At 45.9% G+C, this 12498-nt stretch overlaps 1 pseudogene; it reads right to left on the reverse strand.

Annotated features, from left to right (window-relative positions):
* The window catches only part of LOC129856747 (collagen alpha-1(XIV) chain-like), a 194571-nt pseudogene that overhangs the window by 162196 nt on the left and 19877 nt on the right, over nucleotides 1-12498 (reverse strand).

Here is a 12498-nt window from a genome sequence, read left to right on the forward strand (position 1 = left end):
CAAGGTTAAATCCCATAGTGTTGTTCTAGGTTAAATCCCCTAGTCTTGTTCTAGGTTAAATCCCCTAGTCTTGTTCTAGGTTAAATCCCCTAGTGTTGTCTCTCACCTCATCAGTCTTTAGCCCGTCAGTCTTGACGTACATTATGCGGTATCCTGTCACCTTCCTAGAGGCAGCTTCCCACGACAGTTTGGCTGAGTTGTGGTCCACCTCAGAGAACACAAGGTTCTTGGGAGGGCTCAGTGGCACTGCAGACACAAAGGGGTTAACTCAAAATGTCATGTTGAAGAGATCAATCAATCAAATGTATTTACAGAGCCCTTTTTCCATCAGCAGTTGTCACTAAGGGCTATACAGCTACAACTTCTGAAGACAGGGAGACATATGGTATATCTGTCCTCAGGAAGACCTTCAGTATATCTGTCCTCAGGAAGACCTTCAGTATATCTGTCCTCAGGAAGACCTTCAGAATATCTGTCCTCAGGAAGACCTTCAGTATATCTGTCCTCAGGAAGACCTTCAGTATATCTGTCCTCAGGAAGACATACAGTGTATCTGACCTCAGGAAGACCCACAGTATATCTGTCCTCAGGAAGACCTTCAGTGTATCTGTCCTCAGGAAGACCTTCAGTATATCTGTCCCCAGGAAGACCTTCAGTATATATGTCCTCAGGAGGACCTTCAGTATATCTGTCCTCAGGAAGACCTACAATATATCTGTCCTCAGGAAGACCCACAGTATATCTGTCCTCAGGAAGACCTACAATATATCTGTCCTCAGGAAGACCTTCAGAATATCTGTCCTCAGGAAGACCTTCAGAATATCTGTCCTCAGGAAGACCTTCAGTATATCTGTCCTCAGGAGGACCTTCAGAATATCTGTCCTCAGGAAGACCCACAGTATATCTGTCCTCAGGAGGACCTTCAGTATATCTGTCCTCAGGAGGACCTTCAGTATATCTGTCCTCAGGAGGACCTTCAGTATATCTGTCCTCAGGAAGACCCACAGTATATCTGTCCTCAGGAAGACCTTCAGTATATCTGTCCTCAGGAAGACCCACAGTATATCTGTCCTCAGGAAGACCTTCAGTATATCTGTCCTCAGGAAGACCTTCAGTATATCTGTCCTCAGGAGGACCTTCAGAATATCTGTCACCAGGAAGACCTTCCGTATATCTGTCCTCAGGAGGACCTTCAGTATATCTGTCCTCAGGTAGACCCACAGTATATCTGTCCTCAGGAAGACCTTCAGAATATCTGTCCTCAGGAAGACCTTCAGTATATCTGTCCTCAGGAAGACATACAGTGTATCTGTCCTCAGGAAGACCTTCAGTGTATCTGTCCTCAGGAAGACCTTCAGTTTATCTGTCCTCAGGAAGACCTACAATATATCTGTCCTCAGGAAGACCTTCAGAATATCTGTCCTCAGGAAGAACTTCAGTATATCTGTCCTCAGGAGGACCTTCAGTATATCTGTCCTCAGGAAGACCTTCGGTATATCTGTCCTCAGGTAGACCCACAGTATATCTGTCCTCAGGAAGACCTTCAGTATATCTGTCCTCAGGAAGACCTTCGGTATATCTGTCCTCAGGAAGACATACAGTATATCTGTCCTCAGGAAGACCTTCAGTATATCTGTCCTCAGGAGGACCTTCAGTATATCTGTCCTCAGGAAGACCTACAATATATCTGTCCTCAGGAAGACCCACAGTATATCTGTCCTCAGGAAGACCTTCAGAATATCTGTCCTCAGGAAGACCTTCAGAATATCTGTCCTCAGGAAGACCTTCAGTATATCTGTCCTCAGGAGGACCTTCAGAATATCTGTCTTCAGGAAGACCCACAGTATATCTGTCCTCAGGAAGACCTTCAGTATATCTGTCCTCAGGAAGACCGTCAGTATATCTGTCCTCAGGAGGACCTTCAGTATATCTGTCCTCAGGAAGACCTTCAGAATATCTGTCCTCAGGAAGACCTTCAGTATATCTGTCCTCAGGAGGACCTTCAGTATATCTGTCCTCAGGAGGACCTTCAGTATATCTGTCCTCAGGAAGACCCACAGTATATCTGTCCTCAGGAAGACCTTCAGTATATCTGTCCTCAGGAAGACCTTCAGTATATCTGTCCTCAGGAGGACCTTCAGTATATCTGTCCTCAGGAAGACCCACAGTATATCTGTTCTTAGGAAGACCTTCAGTATATCTGTCCTCATGAAGACCTTCAGTATATCTGTCCTCAGGAGGACCTTCAGTATATCTGTCCTCAGGAAGACCTTCCGTATATCTGTCCTCAGGAGGACCTTCAGTATATCTGTCCTCAGGTAGACCCACAGTATATCTGTCCTCAGGAAGACCTTCAGAATATCTGTCCTCAGGAAGACCTTCAGTATATCTGTCCTCAGGAAGACATACAGTATATCTGTCCTCAGGAAGACATACAGTATATCTGTCCTCAGGAGGACCTTCAGTATATCTGTCCTCAGGAAGACCTACAATATATCTGTCCTCAGGAAGACCTTCAGTATATCTGTCCTCAGGAAGACCTTCAGAATATCTGTCCTCAGGAAGACCTTCAGAATATCTGTCCTCAGGAAGACCTTCAGTATATCTGTCCTCAGGAGGACCTTCAGTATATCTGTCCTCAGGAAGACCCACAGTATATCTGTCCTCAGGAAGACCCACAGTATATCTGTTCTTAGGAAGACCTTCAGTATATCTGTCCTCAGGAAGACCTTCAGTATATCTGTCCTCAGGAGGACCTTCAGAATATCTGTCCTCAGGAGGACCTTCAGAATATCTGTCCTCAGGAAGACCTTCGGTATATCTGTCCTCAGGAAGACATACAGTATATCTGTCCTCAGGAAGACCTTCAGTATATCTGTCCTCAGGAGGACCTTCAGTATATCTGTCCTCAGGAAGACCTACAATATATCTGTCCTCAGGAAGACCCACAGTATATCTGTCCTCAGGAAGACCTTCAGAATATCTGTCCTCAGGAAGACCTTCAGAATATCTGTCCTCAGGAAGACCTTCAGTATATCTGTCCTCAGGAGGACCTTCAGAATATCTGTCTTCAGGAAGACCCACAGTATATCTGTCCTCAGGAAGACCTTCAGTATATCTGTCCTCAGGAAGACCGTCAGTATATCTGTCCTCAGGAGGACCTTCAGTATATCTGTCCTCAGGAAGACCTTCAGAATATCTGTCCTCAGGAAGACCTTCAGTATATCTGTCCTCAGGAGGACCTTCAGTATATCTGTCCTCAGGAGGACCTTCAGTATATCTGTCCTCAGGAAGACCCACAGTATATCTGTCCTCAGGAAGACCTTCAGTATATCTGTCCTCAGGAAGACCTTCAGTATATCTGTCCTCAGGAGGACCTTCAGTATATCTGTCCTCAGGAGGACCTTCAGAATATCTGTCCTCAGGAGGACCTTCAGTATATCTGTCCTCAGGAAGACCCACAGTATATCTGTTCTTAGGAAGACCTTCAGTATATCTGTCCTCAGGAAGACCTTCAGTATATCTGTCCTCAGGAGGACCTTCAGAATATCTGTCCTCAGGAAGACCTTCCGTATATCTGTCCTCAGGTAGACCCACAGTATATCTGTCCTCAGGAAGACCTTCAGAATATCTGTCCTCAGGAAGACCTTCAGTATATCTGTCCTCAGGAAGACATACAGTATATCTGTCCTCAGGAAGACATACAGTATATCTGTCCTCAGGAGGACCTTCAGTATATCTGTCCTCAGGAAGACCTACAATATATCTGTCCTCAGGAAGACCTTCAGTATATCTGTCCTCAGGAAGACCTTCAGAATATCTGTCCTCAGGAAGACCTTCAGAATATCTGTCCTCAGGAAGACCTTCAGTATATCTGTCCTCAGGAAGACCCACAGTATATCTGTCCTCAGGAAGACCCACAGTATATCTGTTCTTAGGAAGACCTTCAGTATATCTGTCCTCAGGAAGACCTTCAGTATATCGGTCCTCAGGAGGACCTTCAGAATATCTGTCCTCAGGAGGACCTTCAGAATATCTGTCCTCAGGAAGACCTTCCGTATATCTGTCCTCAGGAGGACCTTCAGTATATCTGTCCTCAGGTAGACCCACAGTATATCTGTCCTCAGGAAGACCTTCAGAATATCTGTCCTCAGGAAGACCTTCGGTATATCTGTCCTCAGGAAGACATACAGTATATCTGTCCTCAGGAAGACATACAGTATATCTGTCCTCAGGAGGACCTTCAGTATATCTGTCCTCAGGAAGACCTACAATATATCTGTCCTCAGGAAGACCTTCAGTATATCTGTCCTCAGGAAGACCTTCAGAATATCTGTCCTCAGGAAGACCTTCAGTATATCTGTCCTCAGGAGGACCTTCAGTATATCTGTCCTCAGGAAGACCCACAGTATATCTGTCCTCAGGAAGACTTTCAGTATATCTGTCCTCAGGAAGACCTTCAGTATATCTGTCCTCAGGAAGACCTTCAGTATATCTGTCCTCAGGAAGACCTTCAGTATATCTGTCCTCAGGAAGACCTTCAGTATATCTGTCCTCAGGAAGACCTTCAGTATATCTGTCCTCAGGGAGACCTTCAGAATATCTGTCCTCATGAAGACCTTCAGTATATCTGTCCTCAGGAAGACCTTCAGTATATCTGTCCTCAGGAGGACCTTCAGTATATCTGTCCTCAGGAGGACCTTCAGTATATCTGTCCTCAGGAAGACCTTCAGAATATCTGTCCTCAGGAAGACCCACAGTATATCTGTCCTCAGGAAGACCTTCAGTATATCTGTCCTCAGGAAGACCTTCAGTATATCTGTCCTCAGGAAGACCTTCGGTATATCTGTTCTCAGGAAGACATACAGTATATCTGTCCTCAGGAAGACCTTCAGTATATCTGTCCTCAGGAAGACCTTCGGTATATCTGTCCTCAGGAGGACCTTCAGTATATCTGTCCTCAGGTAGACCCACAGTATATCTGTCCTCAGGAAGACCTTCAGAATATCTGTCCTCAGGAAGACCTTCGGTATATCTGTCCTCAGGAAGACATACAGTATATCTGTCCTCAGGAAGACATACAGTATATCTGTCCTCAGGAGGACCTTCAGTATATCTGTCCTCAGGAAGACCTACAATATATCTGTCCTCAGGAAGACCTTCAGTATATCTGTCCTCAGGAAGACCTTCAGAATATCTGTCCTCAGGAAGACCTTCAGTATATCTGTCCTCAGGAAGACCTTCAGTATATCTGTCCTCAGGAGGACCTTCAGTATATCTGTCCTCAGGAAGACCCACAGTATATCTGTCCTCAGGAAGACCTTCAGTATATCTGTCCTCAGGAAGACCTTCAGTATATCTGTCCTCAGGAAGACCTTCAGTATATCTGTCCTCAGGAAGACCTTCAGTATATCTGTCCTCAGGAAGACCTTCAGTATATCTGTCCTCAGGAAGACCTTCAGTATATCTGTCCTCAGGGAGACCTTCAGAATATCTGTCCTCATGAAGACCTTCAGTATATCTGTCCTCAGGAAGACCTTCAGTATATCTGTCCTCAGGAGGACCTTCAGTATATCTGTCCTTAGGAGGACCCTCAGTATATCTGTCCTCAGGAAGACCTTCAGAATATCTGTCCTCAGGAAGACCCACAGTATATCTGTCCTCAGGAAGACCTTCAGTATATCTGTCCTCAGGAAGACCTTCAGTATATCTGTCCTCAGGAAGACCTTCGGTATATCTGTTCTCAGGAAGACATACAGTATATCTGTCCTCAGGAAGACCTTCAGTATATCTGTCCTCAGGAAGACCTTCGGTATATCTGTTCTCAGGAAGACATACAGTATATCTGTCCTCAGGAAGACCTTCAGTATATCTGTCCTCAGGAAGACCTTCGGTATATCTGTCCTCAGGAAGACCTTCAGTATATCTGTCCTCAGGAAGACCTTCAGTATATCTGTCCTCAGGAAGACCTTCAGTATATCTGTCCTCAGGAAGACCTTCAGTATATCTGTCCTCAGGAAGACCTTCAGTATATCTGTCCTCAGGAAGACCTTTAGTATATCTGTCCTCAGGAAGACCTTCAGTATATCTGTCCTCAGGAAGACATACAGTATATCTGTCCTCAGGAAGACCTTCAGTATATCTGTCCTCAGGAAGACCTACAATATATCTGTCCTCAGGAAGACCTTCAGAATATCTGTCCTCAGGAAGACCTTCAGTATATCTGTCCTCAGGAAGACATACAGTATATCTGTCCTCAGGAAGACATACAGTATATCTGTCCTCAGGAGGACCTTCAGTATATCTGTCCTCAGGAAGACCTACAATATATCTGTCCTCAGGAAGACCTTCAGTATATCTGTCCTCAGGAAGACCTTCAGAATATCTGTCCTCAGGAAGACCTTCAGAATATCTGTCCTCAGGAAGACCTTCAGTATATCTGTCCTCAGGAAGACCCACAGTATATCTGTCCTCAGGAAGACCCACAGTATATCTGTTCTTAGGAAGACCTTCAGTATATCTGTCCTCAGGAAGACCTTCAGTATATCGGTCCTCAGGAGGACCTTCAGAATATCTGTCCTCAGGAGGACCTTCAGAATATCTGTCCTCAGGAAGACCTTCCGTATATCTGTCCTCAGGAGGACCTTCAGTATATCTGTCCTCAGGTAGACCCACAGTATATCTGTCCTCAGGAAGACCTTCAGAATATCTGTCCTCAGGAAGACCTTCGGTATATCTGTCCTCAGGAAGACATACAGTATATCTGTCCTCAGGAAGACATACAGTATATCTGTCCTCAGGAGGACCTTCAGTATATCTGTCCTCAGGAAGACCTACAATATATCTGTCCTCAGGAAGACCTTCAGTATATCTGTCCTCAGGAAGACCTTCAGAATATCTGTCCTCAGGAAGACCTTCAGTATATCTGTCCTCAGGAGGACCTTCAGTATATCTGTCCTCAGGAAGACCCACAGTATATCTGTCCTCAGGAAGACTTTCAGTATATCTGTCCTCAGGAAGACCTTCAGTATATCTGTCCTCAGGAAGACCTTCAGTATATCTGTCCTCAGGAAGACCTTCAGTATATCTGTCCTCAGGAAGACCTTCAGTATATCTGTCCTCAGGAAGACCTTCAGTATATCTGTCCTCAGGGAGACCTTCAGAATATCTGTCCTCATGAAGACCTTCAGTATATCTGTCCTCAGGAAGACCTTCAGTATATCTGTCCTCAGGAGGACCTTCAGTATATCTGTCCTCAGGAGGACCTTCAGTATATCTGTCCTCAGGAAGACCTTCAGAATATCTGTCCTCAGGAAGACCCACAGTATATCTGTCCTCAGGAAGACCTTCAGTATATCTGTCCTCAGGAAGACCTTCAGTATATCTGTCCTCAGGAAGACCTTCGGTATATCTGTTCTCAGGAAGACATACAGTATATCTGTCCTCAGGAAGACCTTCAGTATATCTGTCCTCAGGAAGACCTTCGGTATATCTGTCCTCAGGAGGACCTTCAGTATATCTGTCCTCAGGTAGACCCACAGTATATCTGTCCTCAGGAAGACCTTCAGAATATCTGTCCTCAGGAAGACCTTCGGTATATCTGTCCTCAGGAAGACATACAGTATATCTGTCCTCAGGAAGACATACAGTATATCTGTCCTCAGGAGGACCTTCAGTATATCTGTCCTCAGGAAGACCTACAATATATCTGTCCTCAGGAAGACCTTCAGTATATCTGTCCTCAGGAAGACCTTCAGAATATCTGTCCTCAGGAAGACCTTCAGTATATCTGTCCTCAGGAAGACCTTCAGTATATCTGTCCTCAGGAGGACCTTCAGTATATCTGTCCTCAGGAAGACCCACAGTATATCTGTCCTCAGGAAGACCTTCAGTATATCTGTCCTCAGGAAGACCTTCAGTATATCTGTCCTCAGGAAGACCTTCAGTATATCTGTCCTCAGGAAGACCTTCAGTATATCTGTCCTCAGGAAGACCTTCAGTATATCTGTCCTCAGGAAGACCTTCAGTATATCTGTCCTCAGGGAGACCTTCAGAATATCTGTCCTCATGAAGACCTTCAGTATATCTGTCCTCAGGAAGACCTTCAGTATATCTGTCCTCAGGAGGACCTTCAGTATATCTGTCCTTAGGAGGACCCTCAGTATATCTGTCCTCAGGAAGACCTTCAGAATATCTGTCCTCAGGAAGACCCACAGTATATCTGTCCTCAGGAAGACCTTCAGTATATCTGTCCTCAGGAAGACCTTCAGTATATCTGTCCTCAGGAAGACCTTCGGTATATCTGTTCTCAGGAAGACATACAGTATATCTGTCCTCAGGAAGACCTTCAGTATATCTGTCCTCAGGAAGACCTTCGGTATATCTGTTCTCAGGAAGACATACAGTATATCTGTCCTCAGGAAGACCTTCAGTATATCTGTCCTCAGGAAGACCTTCGGTATATCTGTCCTCAGGAAGACCTTCAGTATATCTGTCCTCAGGAAGACCTTCAGTATATCTGTCCTCAGGAAGACCTTCAGTATATCTGTCCTCAGGAAGACCTTCAGTATATCTGTCCTCAGGAAGACCTTCAGTATATCTGTCCTCAGGAAGACCTTTAGTATATCTGTCCTCAGGAAGACCTTCAGTATATCTGTCCTCAGGAAGACATACAGTATATCTGTCCTCAGGAAGACCTTTAGTATATCTGTCCTCAGGAAGACCTTCAGTATATCTGTCCTTTATCTGAATTGTTGAATATTTAACAGTAGGTTTAAGAGGACACTTACAGGTGGTCTGCTGGCTAGTCATAGGATCGCTAGCTTCTTCTCCATACATGGCGTAGACTGTCACAGTGTACTCAGTAGCAGGAGTCAAGTCCTCCAGCTGCAGATCAGTTACTGCGTCTGACACCTTCATCTGTTGGTTTAAAGGGGGAAATGGGAAAGCATGGCATCGGTGAAGGTCCAGATGACACAGTGGTGTGAGTCCCAAATTACAACCTATTCCTTATTTAGTGCACTACTTGTGTAGTGGGCGAATGTAGTGGGCTATATGGGGAACAGGGTACTGTTGGGACTGAAGCCAAGAAGCACCATCTGGAAAGCTGATTAGTATGGAGAATAATTCAACATGAAACATGTAACTTCTTTGCACTGTCTGAAAACAGCTTTACAGAACGTACAGTATTATCTCTCAGGCACGCAATACTGTAGAAAAAACCAGAGTCGTTTATCTTGTGGAATAATCCGGCTCTTCCACACACAGAGAGTTTGGTTAAACCAAAGTTCCCCATAATATATACAGTGATCCCTCACCACTTCGCGGTTCACTTATCGCGGATTCGCTATTTCGCGGATTTTCATAATGCATTTTTTTTTTTTTTTTTGTGCATTGTGCTCTGCATTCTGATTCGCTAAAAACTCACTCCCGCTTCTTGTATCAAAACATGCTACGAATTGTGCTATCATTTTGTCGTCTCGTGCAGTTATGTGTACGTACATAAAACAGCTTGGCAAATTTACATTAAGTTGGCCAAATTATCTTGTAATTTCGAACATCTCCTAAAGCCATAATGTCGACGAAACGGCCTACACGTGAGTCACTGTATTTGTATACATGTAATAGTTGCTAATTGTAAAAAAAAAAAAAAAGTTTTCTATTTCGCGGATTTCACTTATCGCGGGTCATTTTCGGAACGTAACCCCCGCGATAAACGAGGGATTACTGTATATATATTTTAGAAACTCAGTCGAGGTCTCAACTTACACATATAGCCCACTACATTAGCCCACATTAGCCCACTACATTAGCCCACATTAGCCCACTACATTACCCCACTACATTACCCCACTACATTAGCCCACATTAGCCCACATTAGCCCACTACATTAGCCCACATTAGCCCACCACATTAGCCCACATTAGCCCACATTAGCCCACTACATTAGCCCACATTAGCCCACTACATTAGCCCACTACATTAGCCCACCACATTAGCCCACTACATTAGCCCACATTAGCCCACTACATTAGCCCACATTAGCCCACATTAGCCCACTACATTAGCCCACTACATTAGCCCACTACATTAGCCCACTACATTAGCCCACATTAGCCCACATTAGCCCACTACATTAGCCCACTACATTAGCCCACTACATTAGCCCACTACATTAGCCCACATTAGCCCACATTAGCCCACTACATTAGCCCACATTAGCCCACTACATTAGCCCACTACATTAGCCCACTACATTAGCCCACATTAGCCCACATTAGCCCACATTAGCCCACATTAGCCCACATTAGCCCACTACATTAGCCCACATTAGCCCAGCGAGTTAGAAGATTAGAATGCACAAGGTGCCATTTCAAAATGTGGTTGTGCATCATCAGTTTTTCTCCTGTTATGTCAGTCACTGATAGTCACTTAGCTGTCCGCTAAACTAACTGACGTGGGCTATCTAAACTTGCTATCATGGTTGAAATACCGACCAGGGGCCCCCACTGATTTTGTTAGTCAGTGTCACTCAGATATCATATTCAGAAAATGCAAAAATCCGCCCCATGGCAACATGTAAAACAGCTCATCTTCTCTCCGCCCCATGGCAACATGTAAAACAGCTCATCTTCTCTCCGCCCCATGGCAACATGTAAAACAGCTCATCTTCTCTCCGCCCCATGGCAACATGTAAAACAGCTCATCTTCTCTCCGCCCCATGGCAACATGTAAAACAGCTCGTCTTCTCTCCGCCCCATGGCAACATGTAAAACAGCTCATCTTCTCTCCGCCCCATGGCAACATGTAAAACAGCTCATCGTCTCTCCGCCCCATGGCAACATGTAAAACAGCTCATCTTCTCTCCGCCCCATGGCAACATGTAAAACAGCTCATCTTCTCTCCGCCCCATGGCAACATGTAAAACAGCTCATCTTCTCTCCGCCCCATGGCAACATGTAAAACAGCTCATCTTCTCTCCGCCCCATGGCAACATGTAAAACAGCTCATCTTCTCTCCGCCCCATGGCAACATGTAAAACAGCTCATCTTCTCTCCGCCCCATGGCAACATGTAAAACAGCTCATCTTCTCTCCGCCCCATGGCAACATGTAAAACAGCTCATCTTCTCTCCGCTCCATGGCAACATGTAAAACAGCTCATCTTCTCTCCGCTCCATGGCAACATGTAAAACAGCTCATCTTCTCTCCGCCCCATGGCAACATGTAAACAGCTCATCTTCTCTCCGCCCCATGGCAACATGTAAAACAGCTCATCTTCTCTCCGCTCCATGGCAACATGTAAACAGCTCATCTTCTCTCCGCTCCATGGCAACATGTAAAACAGCTCATCTTCTCTCCGCCCCATGGCAACATGTAAAACAGCTCATCTTCTCTCCGCTCCATGGCAACATGTAAAACAGCTCATCTTCTCTCCGCTCCATGGCAACATGTAAAACAGCTCATCTTCTCTCCGCCCCATGGCAACATGTAAAACAGCTCATCTTCTCTCCGCCCCATGGCAACATGTTCAACCTTCCCAAGTCAAACGACACCGCTGGTTCTGCTCACACTGCCCTACCCTGTGCTCTGACCTCTTTCTCCCCTCTCTCTCCAGATGAAATCTCGCGTCTTGTGACGGCCGGCCGCCCAACAACCTGCCCGCTTGACCCTATCCCCTCCTCTCTTCTCCAGACCATTTCCGGAGACCTTCTCCCTTACCTCACCTCGCTCATCAACTCATCCTTGACCGCTGGCTACGTCCCTTCCGTCTTCAAGAGAGCGAGAGTTGCACCCCTGCTGAAAAAACCTACACTCGATCCCTCCGATGTCAACAACTACAGACCAGTATCCCTTCTTTCTTTTCTCTCCAAAACTCTCGAACGTGCCGTCCTTGGCCAGCTCTCCCGCTATCTCTCTCAGAATGACCTTCTTGATCCAAATCAGTCAGGTTTCAAGACTAGTCATTCAACTGAGACTGCTCTTCTCTGTATCACGGAGGCGCTCCGCACTGCTAAAGCTAACTCTCTCTCCTCTGCTCTCATCCTCCTAGACCTATCGGCTGCCTTCGATACTGTGAACCATCAGATCCTCCTCTCCACCCTCTCCGAGTTGGGCATCTCCGGCGCGGCCCACGCTTGGATTGCGTCCTACCTGACAGGTCGCTCCTACCAGGTGGCGTGGCGAGAATCTGTCTCCTCACCACGTGCTCTCACCACTGGTGTCCCCCAGGGCTCTGTTCTAGGCCCTCTCCTATTCTCGCTATACACCAAGTCACTTGGCTCTGTCATAACCTCACATGGTCTCTCCTATCATTGCTATGCAGACGACACACAATTAATCTTCTCCTTTCCCCCTTCTGATGACCAGGTGGCGAATCGCATCTCTGCATGTCTGGCAGACATATCAGTGTGGATGACGGACCACCACCTCAAGCTGAACCTCGGCAAGACGGAGCTGCTCTTCCTCCCGGGGAAGGACTGCCCGTTCCATGATCTCG

Source organism: Salvelinus fontinalis, chromosome 6 (genome assembly GCF_029448725.1).
Source record: "Salvelinus fontinalis isolate EN_2023a chromosome 6, ASM2944872v1, whole genome shotgun sequence".
In the NCBI taxonomy this organism is placed as follows: domain Eukaryota; kingdom Metazoa; phylum Chordata; class Actinopteri; order Salmoniformes; family Salmonidae; genus Salvelinus; species Salvelinus fontinalis.